This window comes from Pocillopora damicornis, chromosome 14 (assembly GCF_964200805.1).
Source record: "Pocillopora damicornis chromosome 14, jaPocDami1.2, whole genome shotgun sequence".
Classification (NCBI taxonomy): domain Eukaryota; kingdom Metazoa; phylum Cnidaria; class Anthozoa; order Scleractinia; family Pocilloporidae; genus Pocillopora; species Pocillopora damicornis.
The window spans coordinates 17,004,483-17,027,493 of record NC_142683.1 but is presented as its reverse complement, the minus strand read 5'-3'; the positions used below and the strand labels follow the sequence as shown (position 1 = coordinate 17,027,493).

Genomic DNA, 23,011 nt, shown 5'->3' with positions numbered 1-23,011 from the left:
TTTTCTCATCATTGTGACCAAAGCCCAATAATGTACCTAAATTGGTACTTACGGTATCAAACCATTGATTATGACAGGGTGAGCTTAGTTTTTCTGTCGAGGTCGACGTGACTTCACATTAAAAGCATTTTTGACAGAAAATACTAGTGAGCATCACTGAACGAACTGAGAAAGTAAAAACTTGTATTTGTCTCCCACGCGTTTCATCTGACAATAGTAGACTTCATCAAAGATTTTTTCAAGTAGGGTAAATAAGCTTGTTCATATACAAATAGTAAATAAGTTGTCTCTTTGCTATTGAAGCCAGTGGATAGAATTCGCCAGGTGCGCCTACGGTGTTATACATGCGTGACATTTTCCGGACGTTACATGTACGAGTACGTGATCCGTTTGAGGGTCACAGATTTTAATAGTGTAAATATTTCACTCCTCAACATCACCCAATGTCTCTAGTTTACAGAGGTCTTAGAACGTTTCATTATATGGAGTTGCCTTCTGCGGGTGGAAGGCTACAAGCGAATTTCTCAGGCGTAATTGCCTTTGATTTCTCAATTGATGTTGTCGCAAACACAGTTTTTGGGAGTCACGAGACAAAAAAACTTATCAGGACCTAGTTTCATTTGCTAATGGAAATAAATAGCAAATAAAAACACATTTTCTTGTGAAATAAAGTCACAAATGACGGGGGTTCTCCGAAACAAATAGTGATAGAAAAGGATTTCATTTCTGGTCAATATTGACTTTTCATGGCCTACTTCCAAATCTGAGGGAACGGGCTGAGGGAATAAAAAAACATAAATGTGTGATGCAAGCAAGAGAATGAAAATCCAAATGAAGAAAAAGGAGAAAACATAGGAACCCGCGTTGCAGCGTGCAGATATCTTTTGAGCCAGGCCTACACACCTAAGTCCGACACCACCCAGAGAAACTCGAAAGAGTCCTGTATATGAACTAGCTCGCACGTGCACGCAGGAAAGGCCATGACAATCAACGAAAATAATAGCAAATGCAAATGATATTTGAACTAAAAAAACAGGAAAGTAAGATAACAGAAGGATTAAGAACTTTCTAGAAGTGTCTTCTTGAAAAAAAAAGATGAACAATTTTTACTTCTCATGAAAGGTCACGCAGTAACCCTACAAATACTACAACCACAATACTCTACGTGGATTTCTTGATGGTGAAAAGTGGAAAAAACATTTTCCAGTCTTATTTTCTGGAAACATGACGTAGTTAATGAATTTATGGGGCTACTGGTACTGGTTCCTACCAAATAAGGGGGGCAGAGTTTCCCGTCATTCGCGGTATGGAAAAGCCGAAGTTGTTACACTCGGGAACTTGTACGTCAACAAGCAGGCGTTATGTGACTTTAAAATCTCCTCTCCTGTTACAGTTTCCTTATTGTAAACTGTGTGATGATAATAATAGACGATCAAAGTATAGGCTAATGAATGTTTTGTTCTGTACAAGAGCCCTATGTCCTGATTTTAGCAAATCTTCAAAGTAATAAACGACTGAAGAAAGAAACGCTACGATTTTCCCATTGATTTTTCGTCTACATGCATCTCTCTAAACGTGAAATTTTCCATTCCTACAAAAAATCCCGAAAGTTTTCCCATTTTTTACCTTTCTCGATCAATCATCTTGTATAAAGAGCTAAAAAATGTAGGTTTATTTTGTCAAGTGACTGCCTAGAGCAAGAATTGCGTGACAGGTGTAGTTGAGAGAAACTTGTCACAGTCGCAGATTTTAAAAGACATCCAAGACAATACGGTAGTGCCCAAAGATTTTTTTGATGATTTTCAGAGATGAAATGACGGGTTATAAAGGGTAATTAAGATTAGTGTTGTAGCTTTCTGGCAACGGGAGATATTTGACCTCAAAGTTGTCAATTATTTGGATGAATCGAAAAGTCTGAAAACACAGTCGTATATTTGCCTCTGTTGATTGACAAGCCGTAGATCAAACTGACTGATACTCGCGCCGCCTATTAACTGAGGATGTAAAAATATGTGTGCAAACCCTCAGAGTAATCAGTTAAATACCATCGCAGTGAGAGCTTCATACATTTTACCTATTTGAAGCGATTTCCTTGCTGAAAACCAAGAAAAACCGAGGGGGTGATCTATCTCCCTCCGTAAAAACTAAAACAGAAATCAGTCTGTTTTTTTTAGTTTTGGGGTAGACCCTTTAAATTGGCAAAGTTTCACTGAAATCGGTGGGATGGCACGTAGCACGACTGCTGGTGTTCTCGTGGACACGCTCTCAAGTCACTATCTGGCTGTTTTAAAAAGAAGCATCAGGACGTAACTAACTCTTAGTGTTTTTGTGGGAGTTGTTGATCCCAATTTAAATGTTCTTGGAAGTTTTAGTTGTCTGTAAAGCTAACTAAATCTAACTGAAACCTAATAGGGCCTGTTTATTATTTTCCGTTTAGTTTTTTTGTTTTGTTTTGTTTTGTCTTTTTTTTTCTTCTGGTCTGTAATGATTTCAATGGTTTCAGGTTCTTTTCTCAGAATTGAGCTACAGTAATAATTTGCTTCTTTGTGTTGTTGCCTACAGGAGCCACTGCTTGTGTTGAATTGAAGAGATTTGAAGAAGCAATCAGTTGGTGTGATAAGGGACTAGCTGTATCCTTTGAAGGAATCTTTCATTTTTAACCGTGGGTATAATGGAAATGGTTTCCATAATTTGATGTTTCAAGGGAGAAAATACAAAGAAGGGTATTAATTATGATGGGAACTTGTCAGCTCACATACTTTAAGTGTGTGTTATTAAGAAACGTAGGAAAAGTTATTACCTCATGACTTATTAAAGATATTACTCCTTTTAGCCAATTTGACTTAGTTATACTATCCATGCCAATAACTGGTACATTAGTTTAGATAACCCTTTAATTCACAGACCAAGTTTGTAATTATCCTTACTGTTAACCGTACGATTTTTGTAATGTTAGTTCAAAGAATTCAGCATTGGATCAACTAATTATCCCCAAATTGATATTTTTTTTTACTCTCAACACTCATCTGATTGATATTGTATTGCTGTTGTAAGGAGAAATTCTCTCTTGGTCACTCATGGGAGTTAAAGGGTTAAAAGACTAATATTCATCCAGTTTATACATGGTACGTGGGTAGATGATCTCTCTAAAACAAGCCAGAACAAAAAGCTCGGTAATGTTTAGATATCTTATGCAGATTTTCTTGCCTTCGACCTTTTTCCACTACTTAGAGACTCGGAAACTTTCGTCCTGCTTTCCTATGGACAAATAAAAATTTTCAAGACACGTATTGGTGTTGTAGACTCATTTCTTCCACTGCTGTTAACATTCGTCTGATGTTAAAGCTATATTAATTTAAAAAATTAAATTGCTGCTCAATTTTAAAGACACGTATTGGTGTTGTAGACTCATTTCTTCCACTGCTGTTAACATTCGTCTGATGTTAAAGCTATATTAATTTAAAAATTAAACTGCTGCTCAGTTTTTGGAAACTAGGGATTAAATTTAGATATTTCGCGTTAAATTTTGAGGCTGCACACTGAAAAAAGATTTTTTGAAATGTAAATTTACTTCATAACTGACTTTAAGACTGAATGTTGATAAAACATCTATCTTTCATGCAAGCCCTCCTGATGGGCCATTTTATAGTTGTGTACTTAGTTGCCAAGCCTTTGATTTGGAGTAAAGCTGAAGATGACCTTGTTGTGATAGAGACCAGTATCTAGAAACGATAATAACAAAGTAGTTTGCTTTAAATAGCAGCAATGTTTTTATCATAACAAGGTCACCCTTAGCCACACTCCTGTTCAAATGCTTGAGAACCAAGCACGCAAATGTTAAAATGGACTATCATAAATTAATATGATCAGAAAAATAATATTTCTTTGTTTTTTCCACATTTTTAACCCTTAACATAAAAAAGATTGACAAAAACAATAGGATCTTGTTGTCATTTAGACTTCAGTCTGTCAGTGAAGTGGGAGATAAGTCCATGGAGGAAAAAGATCCTATTAGTCATGACCACGGTAGTGCAAGTTCAGGTGATGTCAAGAAAGTCATAGATCTCTATAAACGGGGAGAAGAGGCCATAGAGTACCTCAACCTATATCTTAAAAAAGCTAAAGAGGTAGGAGACAAGCATAAGGAGGGTAACGCTTATGGCAATCTTGGCAATGCTTATCGCCGTCTGGGTGATTTCAAAAAAGGCATAGAGTACCACAACCTACATCTTAAAATAGCTAAAGAAGTAGGAGACAAGCATGGGGAGGGTAACGCTTATGGCAATCTTGGCAATGCTCATGACCGTCTGGGTGATTTAAAAAAAGCCATGGAGTACCACAACCTACATCTTAAAATAGCTAAAGAAGTAGGAGAAAAGCATAGGGAGGGTCAGGCTTATGGCAATCTTGGCAATGCTTATCACCGTCTGGGTGATTTTAAAAAAGCCATAGAGTACCACAACCTAGATCTTAAAATAGCTAAAGAAGTAGGAGACAAGCATGGGGAGGGTGTTGCTTATGGCAATCTTGGCAATGCTTATTTTAGTCTGGGTGATTTCAAAAAAGCCATAGAGTACCACAACCTACATCTTAAAATAGCTAAAGAAGTAGGAGACAAGCATGGTGAGGGTGGTGCTTATGGCAGTCTTGGCAATGCTTATCACCGTCTGGGTGATTTCAAAAAAGCCATAGAGTACCACAACCTACATCTTAAAATAGCTAAAGAAGTAGGAGACAAGCATGGGGAGGGTGTTGCTTATGGCAATCTTGGCAATGCTTATATTAGTCTGGGTGATTTCAAAAAAGCCATAGAGTACCACAACCTACATCTTAAAATAGCTAAAGAAGTAGGAGACAAGCATGGGGAGGGTGGTGCTTATGGCAGTCTTGGCAATGCTTATGACCGTCTGGGTGATTTCAAAAAAGCCTTAGAGTACCACAACCTACATCTTAAAATAGCTAAAGAAGTAGGAGACAAGCATGGGGAGGGTGTTGCTTATGGCAGTCTTGGCAATGCTTATGACCGTCTGGGTGATTTCAAAAAAGCCATAGAGTACCACAACCTACATCTTAAAATAGCTAAAGAAGTAGGAGACAAGCATGGGGAGGGTGTTGCTTATGGCAATCTTGGCAATGCTTATGACCGTCTGGGTGATTTCAAAAAAGCCATAGAGTACCAGAACCTAGATCTTAAAATAGCTAAAGAAGTAGGAGACAAGCATGGGGAGGGTGTTGCTTATGGCAATCTTGGCAATGCTTATCAGAGTCTGGGTGATTTCAAAAAAGCCATAGAGTACCACAACCTACATCTTAAAATAGCTAAAGAAGTAGGAGACAAGCATGGGGAGGGTAACGCTTATGGCAATCTTGGCAATGCTTATCACCGTCTGGGTGATTTCAAAAAAGCCATGGAGTACCACAACCTAGTTCTTAAAATAGCTAAAGAAGTAGGAGACAAGCATGGGGAGGGTAACGCTTATGGCAATCTTGGCAATGCTTATATTAGTCTGGGTGATTTCAAAAAAGCCATAGAGTACCACAACCTAGTTCTTAAAATAGCTAAAGAAGTAGGAGACAAGCATGGGGAGGGTAACACTTATGGCAGTCTTGGCAATGCTTATTTTAGTCTGGGTGATTTAAAAAAAGCCATGGAGTACCACAACCTACATCTTAAAATAGCTAAAGAAGTAGGAGACAAATCCTCTGAGGCAATTGCCTACTCTTCATTAGGATGCGTTTTTGAGTTGCAAGGTGGACTGCTAAAAGCCGTTGAACATTACCAAGTTAGCATAAACTTATTCAATTCCTTGAGAGTACTTCTAAAATCTAAAGATGAGTGGAAAGTTAATTTTCGAAATCAGCATCAAATGGCGTATACGGGTTTGTGGAGAGTTCTCGTAGAACAAGGTAATGTAGATGAAGCCTTATTTGTTGCTGAGAAAGGACGAGCTCAAGCTCTGACCGACCTCATGGAATCCAGTTTTTGTGGTGGAACAAGTCACCACGAGGGAGAAGATGAAGATTGCGCAGTTTTAAAATACGTTTCATCAAACACTGTCTTTCAGGCAGTGGACAAAGCTAACGTCAATCTTTGGGTTGTGTCCGAAGGAAAACAAGTTCAGTTAAGACAAAGTAAACTCAAAGGTTTTGTTTCAGAGAATAGTGAATCTAGCCAGTCCTTTGAGTCGTTCATGCTCGGTGTCTATACACAACTTGGTGTTCGTTCTAATGTGAGATGCGAGAATCGATCTTTAGATGCTTTGAGGGAGGGCCGTTTAAAAGTGGATGAGAAAACCAAAGAAGCCAACCCTCAACCTCACATCCAACAAGACGGATGCTTGAGCACTTTGTATGATATCGTTATGAAGCCAGTGGCTGACTTGATTGAAGGGGATGAGCTACTCATTATTCCTGATGGACCCCTGGGGATCGCTCCTTACGCTGCACTGAAGGATGGTAATTCTAAATACCTGTGTGAATCGTTCACAATCCGAGTCGCTCCATCGTTAGCAAGTCTTAGACTCATTGCTGATTGCCCAGATGATTATCACAAAAGCAGTGGTGCGTTACTTGTAAGAGATCCGTGGGTATCCGAGGTTACTAACAGCGAGGGAGAGAAAGTCCTCGAGCAGCTTCCGTGTGCTAAAGAAGAAGTAGAAATGATCGGAAAAATTCTGAATATCACGCCAATCACTGGCAGACAGGCCACCAAACGTGAGGTGTTGAAAAGACTCAGTTCCGTTTCCTTAGTTCACTTTGCGGCACACGGATGTATGGAAAGTGGCGAACTTGCTCTTACACCTGACCTAGACCGAATATCTACTGTGCCTACGGAGAAGGAGGATTACATTTTAACGATTCGAGATGTGTTGAATGTTCAACTTCGCGCCAAACTTGTTGTGCTCAGTTGCTGCCACAGTGGTCGGGGCGAGATCAAGGCTGAAGGTGTGGTTGGCATTGCGCGCGCTTTTATGGGGGCTGGTGCTCGGTCTGTTGTGGTGTCCCTGTGGGCGATTGATGACGAGGCTACTCTCCAGTTCATGAAATGCTTTTATCAACACCTTGCAGAAGGTAAACCAACAAGCAAGTCACTGAACCTGGCCATGAAAAGCCTCAGAGAATCAGATGAGTTCCACGAAATCAAATACTGGGCGCCCTTTTTGCTGATTGGAGATGACCTCACGTTTGACCTGATGGCAAAGGAAAGAGAAAATTTGAATAGAAAATCAAATAAATGAGAATATGTTTTTTTTCATCTCAAAAGAATGAAGTAGGAACTTGGAAGGTTTAAATGTTTCTCTATTTTAAACAATTTTTGGCTATTTTTCTTTACTTTTTATTTTTTTGTTAAATGGAACTTGAGATGTGCAACTTTACTATGGTGAAGAAATAAACCAGTCTATTTCATTATATTTTGATCAGTGGAATTGTCTTTTTTATTTACCTTAACAAATTTAAATGCTTGCGAAGAGAACGAAATGTAACAAGGCCTCTGTTATGAACGAGGTTTCCATTTCCACCAACATGTCACTCAGCTCTGTTCCTGTATTACAATCAGTTGTACGGAAAATAATTTAAAGGTTATTTCTTTTACCCAACCAGGGGCTTTTCCACCGGATTTGAATTACCTTTATGCTCTAAGCTTTTGTTAAGCAAAGAAACAATTCGTCATTTGCAAAAGTTGGAGAATTTTTATTTCCAAAACTTTGATTGAATATGTATGTGAATTAATTATGTGAATTGATCTTAGACCGTTTTCTACATCATAAATTACTTTGTTACAATTTACCTTCATCTTTACAAAAAATTGATTACCATTTTCAACTCAATCCATTTTAATGCAATCTAATTCTGTCAGTGCCAAGATTGCCATTCTAAGCCTAATTTGAAGAAGTAAACATCAGAGATGATGTTATTAAATTTACTAACCATATGTTAGAGACATTACACCTATTTTTAGGGGTGTAGCCAGCCTCTAGTCCTGTAGGCCCGGCCTACAATTGTTTCTGCCCGCTTGACTTTTACGAAAAGATAATATGACTCTTGCAAATGTTGAAACAAAAACTGAAATTTGTGAGGGAAGAGGCTTACATTTAGTAAAAAAGCTGGCTACAACCCTGTTTTCAATCAAACGAGTCTGGCCAATTTTTGTCCGTTTTACCAAACACTTCTGCGTTCGTTTTAAAGAACGACGACAGAGAGGCTAAAAATTGTCCATGTAATCTAAACTAGGAAAGAGGGACGCAGAGTTCACTATAATTAAAGTTTCCATAGGTGTGACTTTCGTTGTATGTGACATGGAATTTGTTGTTTCTAGTACGACAATATTTACGCTCATAAATGAGAGAAGCAGTTAACGTAAGCCATGTAGTCCTCAATGGGAATTATTTTGGTGAAAAGGCTCATGAATTAATGTAAACCTAGTGCGTAGTTGAAAACGTTCAGGGCTTCAGGATTAAACTTCTAATTGTTGAAAATCACCTCTTGAAATTTTTTCATCGCTTTAAATTTACCTCGGCATGATTTGAGGTTGTCTGATAATGTGCGTGGTTGAATATAATGTAACTAGGATTTTAAAGACATGCTGGGACAGTTTCAACTAAACATGGTGTGTATAATGTCAGTGTCTTTCGTGTGAAGTGTTTTGATGCTATTTTTTTTAAGTTGAAGATAATTGTTCATTTACTTTAGTTTATATTAATTAACTCATGAACTCCCAAGTTCTGAAGAAAAATTCTCTCAGCTGATAAGAATGTGTTTCTTTTTGCTGCCGCTTGTTCCGAGAATTCGATGTAACATTACGTTTCTAGTAAAAGATTATCCTCCAGTTTGGATTTTCTCGAATTGTTATTGACTCCATGTTTGTTGGTGTATTACTACCGTGAGGAGAATTTAAATTATGAGCAGTCTTGGGAGTAAATGGGTTCATGTTAGCGTCTCCGTTTAGCGCGTATTTTACTTAATGCCTTGAACGATTTAATGCAGTTTCTATTATGCTTATTTTTTTACTTCTTTGTGTCAGAGAAATATACAGTGTATAAAATACAAAAACTGCGTTGATTTACATTGTCTGTCTCCATACTCTTAGGATGCACGTAAGATGTAGAGAAAGCAGATCCTATGGGGACTTCAATGCTTGTTTTGACCCGCGCGCCAAGTTAATAATGTGTGCAGCTAACAGTGTACTAACATTCCATGTTTCAAGCCCCCGCCCACTTAACAAAAGCGCGTCATCTCTTCGATTGTGTCTCTTTCCCTGTCTATCGTTCTCCGTATTGCCACACGATTTTGAACGCCGACGGACGTGTTCATACTGTTACATGTGTGCGCCTTTTTTTATCTTTTTCCTCACACAAGTTTTTACACCTTTTCACATTTGCGCATCCCTTTAGTTTTCTTCTTCTTCTGGTTCCTTCCATTTTTTTTTCACCGCAATTTTCCTTTATTCCCATCTTTACGCGCACCTCTTTTATCGCCCTCAACTTTGTTCTTCTGCGCGCTTCATAGGACGCGACTATCTCCTTGTCTGTTTCAGTTTTCACTTGTCTAAATCTTCGCGCAACGTCAGGCTTCTTACAACTCATATACCTCGTTACTCCCCCATAGTAGTTGTTATCATGCGTATTATGTCCACTTTGGGATGGTGTCCTCTTAAAGTCATCTCTAGTGAAATCTCAGTTTTCCTTTCGATTGATTCCTAGTCCACAGGGTGCCAGTACTTGCTCTCCTCAGTCCTCTCATCATAATAGCAGTTATAAAGCGGAAGAGCTCCCTCCAAGTCTCGGCGACATAATCGGTGCATTTTGTTTGAAACGAGTCCCTCAATGTCCAAATTAAGGCCTCTTCTATCATCCGATTGGGAATGGGTCAAACTCTCGCCCAGGGTCCACCTACAATGCGAATCCAAGATGGCGGCAGGCCAATCCACAGCCGGACTCTACTGAGTCGGTAACCGCTATCTCGGATGTAGACGCGGAGAAGACCCTGAGGAAGAGTTTTGACAAAACAATAATTGAGAAAGGATAAGTTACAATAGTGCTTAGAGAGATAGTCGATGACAACTTGAGAGATTCATTATGAGAAACATGTTTCGTCGATTATTAAACTCCATGTCTCCTGGAATACGCACTCCTATATGCCCCTCTTCCCCGTCCCTATACATCCCTCTACTGCAAGTTTTATCATCATACAGCACAATACAACATTATACCCCAGAGTAGCACTGTAAATCCGTAAAATGCAGTCTTTAGACAACGCTTCACAACAATATGTACCCCTAGACAGCACTATGCTTCCCTCTACTGAGTTTTAAATCACCATACAGCTCTATATAAACAATTGCTCCAATTTGGCGCCAAAATAATTGCGGATATTTGTCCGCGGTCATTTTCTCGAAATTTCTGTTCCATGATGCGGAATTTACTGTGGGCTTCGAGGAGCAGATAATATCCAAGGACAAATATCCGTTCATATTTTCGCGCAAAATAGACGCTATGGGTTTTTTATCCTTCAAATATTTTGTAACGCACATGAAAAATGTTAATGAACAGCTTACTGTATTGAATTAAGAAAAGGTTAAGTTTCTAAAAAAACTGTGGTGCTGCGTCGGTGGGAGAGTATAACATGGTAATTTAGTATTATCAACTGAGTTGATAACGTAAATTGGCCACTGCAAAGAGTTTAAAAACTGACGTTTCGAGCATTAGCCCTTCGTCAGAGCGATTGCAAAGGGCAAACGCTCGAAATGTGAGCTTTTAAACTCTTTACGGTGGGCAATTTACGTTATCGATTCAGTTAATAATACCTAATTACCCTGAATTGCATTAATTTTGAGATGAAGACTTATCGTGGTGGACGCAAGGTCTGCAAATTGGGGAATATCGTTTAGGTGATATACTCGGATACACCTAGTTTTAGCCGGGGGATATTTAGTCACTTACTGCGTTTAGACCAATCGCGCGCGAGCAAAATTATTTGATGGATCATAAGCAATATTATAACATAGCTAATAAATTTGTCTTATTAAATTCAATTGCGCGAGCGTGCTTCATATTCCTATTGTGCACGCTCAGGACGTCAGCAAACAAATCCCGCGAGAAAAAAAATTTTCCATCGGGTTGAAAATGTTATAAAACAATTGGTTCATACGTCAGCTGTGCGTTCATCGAGATATGAAGCACGCGGCAAGTTTGGATAGCACGAAAGATGCGTAAGAGTTGCTCGAGGCGTAGCCGAGAGCAACTCTAGCTTCTTGAGAACCAATTGTTAAATATGTACCTCTTGTTTGCACTACACTTCTGTCCTGCTACTGTAATTTACATCACAATACAGCGCTATACAACAATACGTACCCCTAAGTAGCCTTGATCGGCATAATAGAATACATACGTCAAAATGCTCCAGCCTCACGGGCCATGCGTTATGTCTTTCTCCCAAATTCATTTAATACTCGATGTAAACCTCTGCGTCGTTTAAAGAAAACAAAGCATTTTCCAGCGCAGTCATGACTCGTCTGACGTGAAGATACAGAGATCGAGAGTTGATTACGGCTTCAAGTTTCAAACTCGTAAAGGCGGGAAATATGTCTTGAACTCTTGGGTTGGACTCAAAGAGTCTGAAACAAAATCATTCATGATCATCGTTATCAATTCTGAATAATTGAAATTCTATTCACGTTTACTTTAGGTAATAAATTTTACTTCCATTTTGCCAGTTATACAAAGAAATCAAGTTACTGAGTAATACCCACAACAAGACACAGCTACACTGTTGTGAACCTCCATCCTCATCTTCAATAGAACTATGCTGTCACAAAAGTAGTGCGTATTCATTTGAATTTTAAAGTCAGTTTACCGTAAGATAATGACCCGACTGGCAAGAAAACAGCAGCGCAGCAGCGCTGGTGCTTTTGCGTTTGCGCACGAAAAGGCCCGAGAACACGTTTTCACTGTCTATTAAATTATTGATTGTTTTCAATTTTTAGGTTCCTCTTAAAAACCGGAGCTCGGTTTTTAGCGACTTGTTCAAGTACTGCTGTAGTTAAGACGTAACTTAACTTTGTATGCAATAGGAAATAGAAAAACAACAGGTGGCATCTTTTAAAGGACATTAAACACGTTATGATAAGTCCGCAAATTCTTTAGGCAACAATACTCGTTAACAATTTGTAAACATCGGTCGCAGTTGCAAAAGTTTGCGCGTTATATTTGAATGTTTTGCATTTGGAAAACTCATTTCTATTTATATAATGACTAACACTCTTTCTCACAGATGTGAAAATTATTTTGAACCTGATCTGCTCAGAGGTGATTTAGACAGTAAAAATAATGTCAGCAAATATAGAGAGCTACTGATCCTTTTTGTAAACTTGCAAATAACTGTTCTCAGTTTCCCAGAAAATGCTCTTTTTTCCTTTTAAATGATAAATATGAATGTTTGAATGTTACATCTGAGGACGAATTTTTCCTGCAAAAAATTTGGGCTTCAAAGACACAACGGTGACCTATTGACATGAAAAATAAAAAGAAAAAAAAACACACTTAAAATATAGATATTTTTTTGGTGAACGTTATGAAAACAAAGAAATTGAGTTTGAAAGATGCATGCATTTCGGCTGGTGAACATAGTTTTATTACTGCTCTAGTTCAGTTAAACAATTTATACAACTACAATAGGTTTTTCAATGCTTACTCAATGGGATGTCTGTCTCCAACTCTAATAAAAGGACTGTTAAAGGGCTGTGAAGGGAACTATTTAAATTCAGACTCAAATGTTTACCTTACCCTCCAGTACTGATGTTTAGGTCTCGTAGAGCATCACGTTCAGAGACATCATGTGACACAACTCTATCTCTATCGTTAAGAAAAATTTTTAAACAACGTAAGTAGTATTTTTTTAGTATAGACGGCCCTGGGTTTCCTTTCGTAGATGAAAAATCTCAAAAATTGAAGCTGGACAACGCTTTACCTTTGAAAACGTTTATAGGTTGAAATTTTTACGTCAGTGGTTGTCAGCGACATCCGGTGACAACAGCCTTTTACGCACCTGACGACTTTTCTTAAAAGCGGCATTTGATATCAATGTCATTTAGGAAATTTTTTTCTGACATTCTTAAAAAAGATTTTGATTTGTAAAATTTTCATAGCTTTTACATCAAACATTTTGAAAACTGCGACAGTCAGATATGAATTACAAGTTTTTAGAGTTTTTCTTAGATTTTAACCAATTAATATCAAGGAACTGAAAAGTGTTCTCAGGTTCTTAGAGGAGAATTCGAAGACATTCTTTCTAACTAAGCCTTAGTCTACCCCTGTATCTCAACGGAAAAGTACTTTCATGTTTTACGCTCAAAACACAAATCCTCTAAATAAATCAATAAAGATCTATATATACCTGCTTTTGATTTTTGTTTGTGAATGTTAGGGTAACGCATTCTTCGTTGAACTTTTCACACATATATTTAGTTTCTACACTTTGGTGATGTGAAGGGAAAATCTTGTTATGAATGACTCAGCAGTTTTATAATAATGTTTTTTGCAATTTTCTGTTCACCGTGAAAATTTACTAATGGTGAGTCATTCCTAATGCTAATTTTCAGTGTTAGAAACTCATGTTAAGTTCGCTTTAAATACATGGTGAAACGACGCCGCCGGTAACGAATTTCTAGTAATTTGCTTAGTAGGTGTAAGGTTAGTTCTGAGGGGGGTGAGGTGGGAATAACATTATGTGGTCACTAAGTAGGTACTTGTGGGGGGGGGGGGGGGCAGATTGGACACAAATTTCAAAGGAATTTAAGTTTTTGATCGCCTTTCTCTTTCACGAGGGAAAGAAAATCGAACTGAGACTTTAAATTTGATCAACTCCTGGACGATATTTTTATTGGTAAAAGTAATGCGGAAGAGAGAGTTACTTTTTCGCCAGGTCACAGTTTCAAAATTGAGTTGAAGACAAATTTGTTTATCAAAACTCTGTCTTATTTTGTACTATTTTATCTTTGTGTAAACTTAAGGTTAGAAACGCCTTGTTAATTACTGGCTGAGAGAAATTGTTTACTTTTCATTTACGGTGTAAAAAAGAGTGAATTGAATACCGTCCGAAAGAGAAGTAAGACACAAATTGCATTTAATGTACTAAGGTACACTAAGGTATATAGACAGAGAAGTTATAGTAGCTGAAATATTCATTACTGCTAGAGTAGCAATTCAACTTTTTTGGCTCATTTGAATACTTGCTGTCTTATTGAAGACGAAGGGAAAATATAGCTATAGCTAGCTAGTAACTGACAGGAAATTTAACTACTTTTGTATGCTTTTTCACGTGTAGACCCGGCATTAATAAAAGTATTTTCTCACGTTCTCTCAAAAAAATCAAAAGATCAGTTGGTTGTTCTGTTATATCACCCTGGCCTTTTGCATGCTATTGAACTGAATTCAGCTACAGCCAGAGAGTAAACGAACGGATGTAATTCGCCGCGAGGAAAGGAAATCCTATTGAACACATAGGTGTATCAATAGCATACGCGTACAAATCCTATGATTAAGTTTGCGTGCGAATCTGTAAACGCACATGAACCTTTTCCAGTGCTGGATATTCTTCTGACGGTCCCTTTCGGCGCATAAATAAAAGGTAGTTACACACAGCAACCTGGGCCGGGTTGTTCAAAGCTGGGTTAAGATAACCCAGGGTTAGTGTGAAATCCGATTTTAGATCTAAAAGCTTTACAAGAAAATTCAGTCGAATTCTTTTTGTTTAGAGTATGACTACTTGATGCTTTAAAAAGGACACTAAAAATTTTCCCAAAAAGGCTTTTGAGTAAAGGAATAAAGAAACGCAGATTAAAATTTAACCCTGGGTTAGTGCTAATCGGCCTTCGAACAACTGGGCCCTGAACTATAAAACTATCATTATACTATATACACTATGACTGTACTACACAGTTATACAAACGACAAGTTTTCCTTAGTGCTCATTATTTGCTTAACTGGAAAAAATTCTGGGTTTATTAGCGTGGTAGCTATTAAGCATATCCTTATGAATAATCAAATGTGTTCAATCGCAATGCATTTCATCGGCAAGTGTAAAATGTGATAGTGCAGTCTGATCGGGTGAGTGTCGTAAGTCGATGTAGTTCAGCAATGTGATTGTTTACATCACGTTTCCTCTTCGCCCGCATGTGTTCACACAGTCTTGTTGTGAGGTTTCTGCCAGTCTCTCCGGTGTAGAAAGCTTGGCAGTCGAAGCAACTGATCTTATAAACCGCTCCCTGTCAAAGAACAACTACAACGCCGACTTCATGCGAAGAAACACTCACCGACCTATTGCAACTACCAAAACAAACCACAACGCAACTCCTACGACTACAGCAACCATACTGTACATAAAGGGCATGTATAAGAACATCTCGGGCATCCTAAAACCCTTCAATATCCACGTCGCCCACAAACTCATCACCATACTATGTCAGTTAAGAACAAAGACGAACCGAAGAACAGACAAAGTGGTTTATACGAAGCACATTATAGACTGGGACTCTGCACAATGCCTAACCTGCAGTATTAACTACTTTCGAAGACCTTCTCTGAAAAGCTGGTTTGCGCGCGGACCAGACTCCCCTCAACAGGTGTCAACTACCTCCGGCACCATGCAAATGACTCATTGACGACATAAACATTATAAACGAAACGAACATAACGACCGAACTTTACTAACGGATGGAATCAGACCAATCACAACCGACTTACGATATTTGAGTCTTACAGCCAATAACATCACGGAAAAACTGACCAATCAGTTTATACGAACCGGAATTAGAACATTCGACTGACAACAACCATCCAATCGACTCTGATGATGACGTATGCTCAGATTGTCGAAACGTCAGTCATCACCACCGAAAGAAGTCCTTCTCAAGACTTCAAGCACTCGGACGATCAGGCTACACTGTCATATATGTTACCCACGGGTTCAAACCATTTACTGTAAAAGTGTAAAATAGCCGACGACATTCCACTGAGACTATTAACAGAGCACCTTCCGAGTAGGCGTTTTGGCACCAAAACCAGATTAGTAGTGACAGCCAATCAGAACCCAGACTAAAAACATACAAGCTACCAAAAGCGCGGGAAAAACGTGTATGACCATGACACTGGTATCGCAGAGGTCATGAGTTCTATTCCCGTACAGGCGTGAATTTTTTCAGGCCTTATTTTCATTACTGCTTAAGTAGTGTACATTACTGCGAGGATCACTTTTATATTCAAACCGTACCATGACACTGTTGGTTTAAGTCTTCCGTCTGATTGGTTGAGGGGGTAGCACGAATTCTATGAACCAATCAAGGAGCGAAGTAAATAAAGCCAATGAAACTGTGAATTACTTTCATAGCTAAATTGCGAATTGCTCCAAAAAGAAAAGAGCACCGTTACAGTGAGCTTAAATTCGATAACATTTCTGCTCTAAGAAACGAAAGTTCCAAAAATCGGACACTAAGACGTTTTTACCTAAGCCTCATCCTAAATCTCACCTAGGAACCAATTGTGTAAGTTGAGCCTTAAGCAATCTCCGAAGGAAAAGAAAACCACGAACCTCTATAATCAGAGCACTTAACACATGATACAAAGGCGAGTTTTAATGATGTAGTTCGGTTTGTTTACTTTAGTCATTTGAAAGTGTACACAATTTTAGAGGTGTTCAACACTTCTACAGGTGACCTAACCTTGCTCAACTTCATCTTCTGTTTTAAGTTCCGACACTTGAAACTTAATACTGCAATGCCAGTTTGTTCAAGCTATCTTTGGATTTATATTTGAATTGCAAATGGTTCTTCCTCTGAAGATTTCAAATGTGTATTTTGAAGACAAATTAGGATTCGCGACATAAAGAAAGATAAATGTTAAAAACCTTCAAGGTTCTTGTCCTCCAGTCTTATTTAAAGTTACTCTTTAAATGGTGAGCCTTTTTTATGTTTATCTACAACATCAACAGAATTAAGTGAAAAAAAAAGCTTTGCTGTTTCAGTAATTGTAAAATGTTTTTAATTTGAAAAAAACACGAAATCTGAAAAAGGACAAAGGCAGTTTAAAAATTTCTTACATGATTAACTTTATTTTCCTTGGCTGCATATATCTTTATCCTCCATGTAGTAAACATATTAAATTTGTATTTGATATGTCCGAAGCTTAGGGTAATGACAATTACATTTTTTAATTGTTAAATGCAGAATTAAAAACACATCGAATTCAAAGTAAAAACAGCCAAAGTTGATTTAAAAGTTACTTCTGTTTTTTATTCCGGACATTTTAGTTTGTGAAATAAAAACAATTGCTGGAGCTATCTTCTGCAAGAGTTATAGAAAAAAAGGTTGTTTGACGACTTGTGCTTTTTCTAGTTTATTCTTGTCCCGTAAGGCTGCAATTAGTATTGTGTAGCTAAAAGACAAATAATTGTAGCATATTGATAATTATGTCTTTTTAAGCTGTCAGTTTAAGCCTAAAGATTCGTGATCATGAAATACTCCAAGGTTGTGAACGAAAATTTCGTCACAGAGAAATACAGGTACACTTTTGATATTAAAATGTATCTTTCGTGAGATGTTCTATTTTCATTGACAAAGAAATTGCGACAAAACTCTTGAAAACCAATTGATAACCGAACTTCTGACACATAGCACAACTTAATTGTGCATAAATTATCGTACATTTTTCAATTTGATTTTTTTGTATACATACAAATATGCCTTTAGCAACGGGCCATGTTGAAAATTAATCTCAGTCAGGTTCTTAAAGTACGACTAAAGGAAATAACAATTTACAGGTATGAAACATATGTTTGCTTTTCCAGTAGTTTTTCTTAACAATTGGTAATTAATACGTCAGCGTCCGTTCATCGAGACATGAAACACGCAGGAAGTTTGGAGAGCACAAAAGATGCGTAAGAGTTGCTCGAGGCGTAGCCGAGAGCAACTCTAGCTTATTGTTTTATAACATTTTCAACCCGATGGCTTAACTATTGTAAAAGGGTTAAATGTTTCTGCTATTTTTAAAAAAGTTATTCAGTTAAGAACCTCCTATAAAAACATGAAGGATAATTACGAACCTTCTGGCTATGCCCCTGGGTATTTCCAGATTAAATGACATACTTAAGGCTTAGGGTTCATCAAGCTCCAGTGTTTTAAGAACAAAATGTGTTACAATCACATCAGCAAAACATGCCAAGTTAAAGCGGGTTTAACTAAATGACATTCAGCTACAGCTCCCTGTGAGAAAAAATCCTCATGTTTTCAAACTACCCTGTTTAGTACATTAAAAAAAATTGGATCGTCGATACATCAAAACCGACGAAAATTTACTTCAATATTGGTTGCTTTTGTCTTTATATTTAAGATATGAAAAATGTCGTGATATCTTCTCCCGTTTAAATTTAGTACACCTCGATTTTCAATTCCTTATTTGATTGATTGAATTAAAGAAACAGCCATCAAATATTATTATAACATAGCGCGTAAATTTGTCTAATCAAATTTAATTGCGTGAGCGTGCTTCATATTCCTATTGTGCACGCTCATGACGTCACAAACAAATCCCTCGAGAATTTTGTATTCAATCAGAAAATAAAGTTCATTAACACGCGTAATTTCACCTGTCAGTTTTTTGACCAATCTAAGACAAGATCGTTTACAGCGTAGCGAAATGTTTTCCCTAAATAAAATTATCAACGCGCCGAAGCGTAGCAGAGGGAATATTAAATTATATTTATCTAGACAGCACTTTGTATGCTTTGAAGATGAAACTTCTCTGAATTTCCAGGCGACTTCGGCCATTTCGTCTCTTATTCAGTCAACGCACGGTTGAAATAGTTTCTTTTATGAGCCGTAACGTGTTGGTCTGAAACTTATGGAAAGTTAGGTATTTATTTTCAAAGCACATTATTTGTGCTCAATTGCTTAGATTCCTTTCAATCTAACATCTCAAGCTTTACGTCATCAACTATCTTTCAACTGTAGCCAATAACGTCGCGCTATTTGATTGGAACAAAAATAACAGCATATAGAGATGCAGTCTACTGATTAGGCTTCTTTTAGTTGCTTTGAGCGGTCAGCGGTCAGCCATGGCGTCCGGTGGTGCATTTTACCGCTCTCACTATTTGTGGCTTCTAGCTGTTTACCTTCTGCTTTTTCGGGAAGAAAACGCCTTTTCTTCCTTCCTGAGGCTTTCACCATCTCATCATGCAAAGTTTAATGTTTTCATTGTTGCTATTTCGGCACGTTACAAGGAATCCTCGCCTTGGATACAGGTCCGCCATTTTGTTACAGTGACACGTGGAAGAGGTTTTCTACAGTCTAAGATCCACTACTATGCAAATTCTGATAGCTGTTTTCAGCAGACTCGTCTCCTCGTTAGTGGCGATGTTTCCTCTAACCCTGGTCCTGTCACGAGTGACAAATGTTCCGTTTGCTCCAAGACTGTTGCACGGAATCACCGAGCTATAAATTGTGACCATTGCCATAAGTGGTGCCACATTAAGTGTGGTCATGTAAAGCCAAGGGATTTTAAAGTCCTTCAAAATATGGTTTCCTTTGACTGGATCTGTCCTCCCTGCCTTCAGACAGCACAAGCTCTCGCTGACTCTCGCCTCTGCATTCCTGTTCCGAACGAAACTACAGGTATTGATATCCAGGAGCCCGTAGACCCGTTGAGTTCTCTCCGACAATTGGTGGGAAATAAGAATCTTAAAATCGGCCATCTGAATGTCAATGGCCTGGTTAACAAACTTCCGGAGATCCAGCTTTTACTGGAGATAGTCAATTTTGATATTCTTGGCATTACAGAGACCCACCTTAGCGAGAGCGTATCAGACAATTGGATCAAGATTCCTGGCTTCAACCTAGTGAGAAATGACCGTGACAACCACGGCGGTGGTGTCTTAATTTACTACAGAGAAAGTCTTATAGCTCATCAGGTTACTATATGGGATCATCCTAACTTGGAAGCTACTTGGTTGAACGTCACTGTGAGATCTCAGTCTTTCCTGGTTGGCTGCATCTATAGACCTCCAAGTGATTGTTCATTCTTCGAGTGTTTTAGAAATAAAATCACAGCGATTTGGTTGAAAAGAAAGAATATTATCTTGGTGGGTGACTTCAACTGTGACATGACTCCCAACCTGGATTCAAATGATTTCCATCTCGGTAAACGCTTCAAAAGGTTTTTGTGCTGTTATGGTCTGAAGAACATCATCAACAGCCCCACACGCATAACATCTGATTCAACGTCTCTTATCGACCTCATAGTAACAAGCCAGCCAGCGAAAATCCAAATATCGGGTTCCATAGACTTAGGAATATCTGATCACCATCTGATTTATGCAGTTTTTAAAGTGGCTAGAAAAAATCCTAAGCCACTGGTAATTTCGACCAAGAATTACAAACAAGTGGACAAAAAACAACTGTATACAGACTTTGAACACGCTCCTTGGCATCTTATAAACTTGTTTGATGATATCGATGATTGCCATTCCATCTGGAACTACTTATACAAGGATATTATGGATCACCATATACCATCTAGGAAAGCAAAGATCAGATCTTATTCCCTCCCATGGATCGATTCTTCCATTAGAAAAGAAATGAACAAAAGATTTAAGCTCTTAAGTGAGGCTAAAGCCTCCGGAGATTCAGTGAAATGGAGACAGTATAGGGAGAAAAGGAACAAGGTAAAAAGTTTGCTAAAGAGGGCAGAAGCTGCTTACTGGAAAGAACAATTTAATAAATCAACTAATCCTAAAGAATTCTGGAAGCTGACAAACCAGGTGCTAAGGAAAAACAAAATTTCCAAGCTTGGTCCTGTTATGGATTACAATGATAAGCTACTAACTGATGATTTAACGAAAGCTGAACATTTCAATGATTTTTTCATCAATGTCACGGAAAGCCTAACAACAAAGTTAAATCCTCTTGACGAGTCAACCCTGTCGACCTTTGTTACTAGGATTACTCCTACCAAAGATTGCTCAGATATTGATTGGGAGCTAGTCAGGAGTATTACCCAGAAGGTAACGAATCCTGAAAAGGCTGTGGGTCCAGATCTGGTCTCACCAAAGGACCTCTCCTTGGTGCCGACTGATCTAGTTATCCACAGCTTGCTTCCACTTCATAAAAATAGCTTAATCTCTGCGTCCTTCCCTTGTGATTGGAAACTATCTCGTGTTACTCCTCTGTTCAAGAAAGGCAAACCAAGCGACGTGAACAATTATAGACCAATATCTCTGCTTAGCATTCCTGGAAAAATTCTCGAGGCTGTGTTGTGCAATTCTATAAATGATCATTTGCAGTCACACAATTTATTAAGCCGCAACCAGTGGGGCTTCAGAAAAAACCACTCAACTGAGGGTCTCTTGCTTCATATGACAGAAACTTGGAAGTCAGCTCTGGATCAAGGTCTGGTAGTGGGTGTACTATTTGTTGATTTCCGCAAGGCCTTTGACTCAGTTAACCATTCAATATTGCTGGAGAAGCTGAAAGCCATTGGAATATCAGGGAATCTGTTTTCTTGGCTTGCCAATTATTTGTCTAACCGAAATCAGTTTGTTCAAATATCTGGAAAGAAATCTGCCCTACAACCTGTGAAGTATGGAGTGCCCCAAGGGTCCATCCTAGGGCCTAGATTATTCTCAATATATGTTAATGACTTGCCTGAATCCATATCTTATGGTGACCTCTATATGTTTGCTGATGACACCACAGTTTACACCATTGGTAGGGATACAGACACGATCATCTCTTCACTTCAATGTATTCTATCCCAGCTACACGTATGGTGCTCAGCCAACAGACTAGTTGCACATGAATCTAAGACTGAAGCAATGATAATATCTAGATCCAGCTTTATAGGCCCCTTGCCAGCTTTACGATATGGCACCATGACTATCGAGCTCAAGTCTTCATCAAAATGTCTTGGCTTAACTATAGACAATAAGTTATATTGGCAGGAACATATTAGGAATGTTTGTAATTTATTTAACCAGAAATTGGCTGTTTTGAAGCAAATCAAATTTCTGCCTCAGTCCACCTTGGAATCTATTTATTTCAATTCAATTATTCCTAGTGTTGTATATAATATTGTTGTTTGGGGCTCTGCTTCCCCTTCACTCATGGAGGATATTGAACGTATTCATATGAGAGCACTAAGGATTGTTTGCAAGCTACCTATGACCACTCCAGCTGATGAGATCATGAAATTGAGGCAATGGAATCCCATTTCTTTGTATTATGTTAAAAGACTGCTGGTTCTGACCTATCGATCCTATCATAGTTTAAATACAGAGGATCTAAATACTTTAATTTCTAAGGCAAAAACAAATTACAGCTTAAGAAATTCTCTAAATATTGAAGTGCCAAGACCAAGATCTGAATTTGGCAGGTCCTCTTTTAAACACAGGGCCGCCTTGGCATGGAACCTACTTCCCCATCATGTCAAGGAATGTGCTAACTTAAGACTGTTTAAGATCAAGCTTAAGGTTAATAAGCATCTTCTCAATAGCATAAATTTTGCTAAAGGTTCCTGCTGTGTTTCAATGAAACACGATGACTTTCTATATTTTTAATTACGAATTAATACTTGTTATATATTTAATTATCAAATTAGGATTGTGTTCAAGACAGATTTCACTCAGTTTTTCCAATTGTATTATATATTTTATTGTAATTGTTTCTAAGTTGTAGTTAGGCAGGTCCACATCAGGACTTCGGTCTTGCCAATCCTTCTAACCTGCATTGTTAAATAAAGATGTATGTATGTATGTATGTATGTAGCCTGGCACCAGCGGCGGGCATTGTAATTAACAACGCATGAATAAATGGGACTAGTTTCTAAGGAATCTGTGGTGCTGCGTTGGTGAAGGGTACCACAAGATAATTTGGTTTATAATCTGACTGCACAAAGTAGAGTTCAAATAATGCGTATATATATACCACATGTATACTGGCGATATTGTACAGCTGGTTATTTTTTACTGT

The 23,011-nt window shown here is 38.1% G+C and overlaps 1 protein-coding gene across 1 annotated transcript in view; it reads left to right on the top strand.

Moving 5' to 3' along the window:
- LOC149034778 (uncharacterized) overlaps nt 1–23,011 on the top strand; it is a 51,327-nt gene that overhangs the window by 8,261 nt on the left and 20,055 nt on the right. The gene's annotated exons all lie outside the window — the stretch shown is intronic.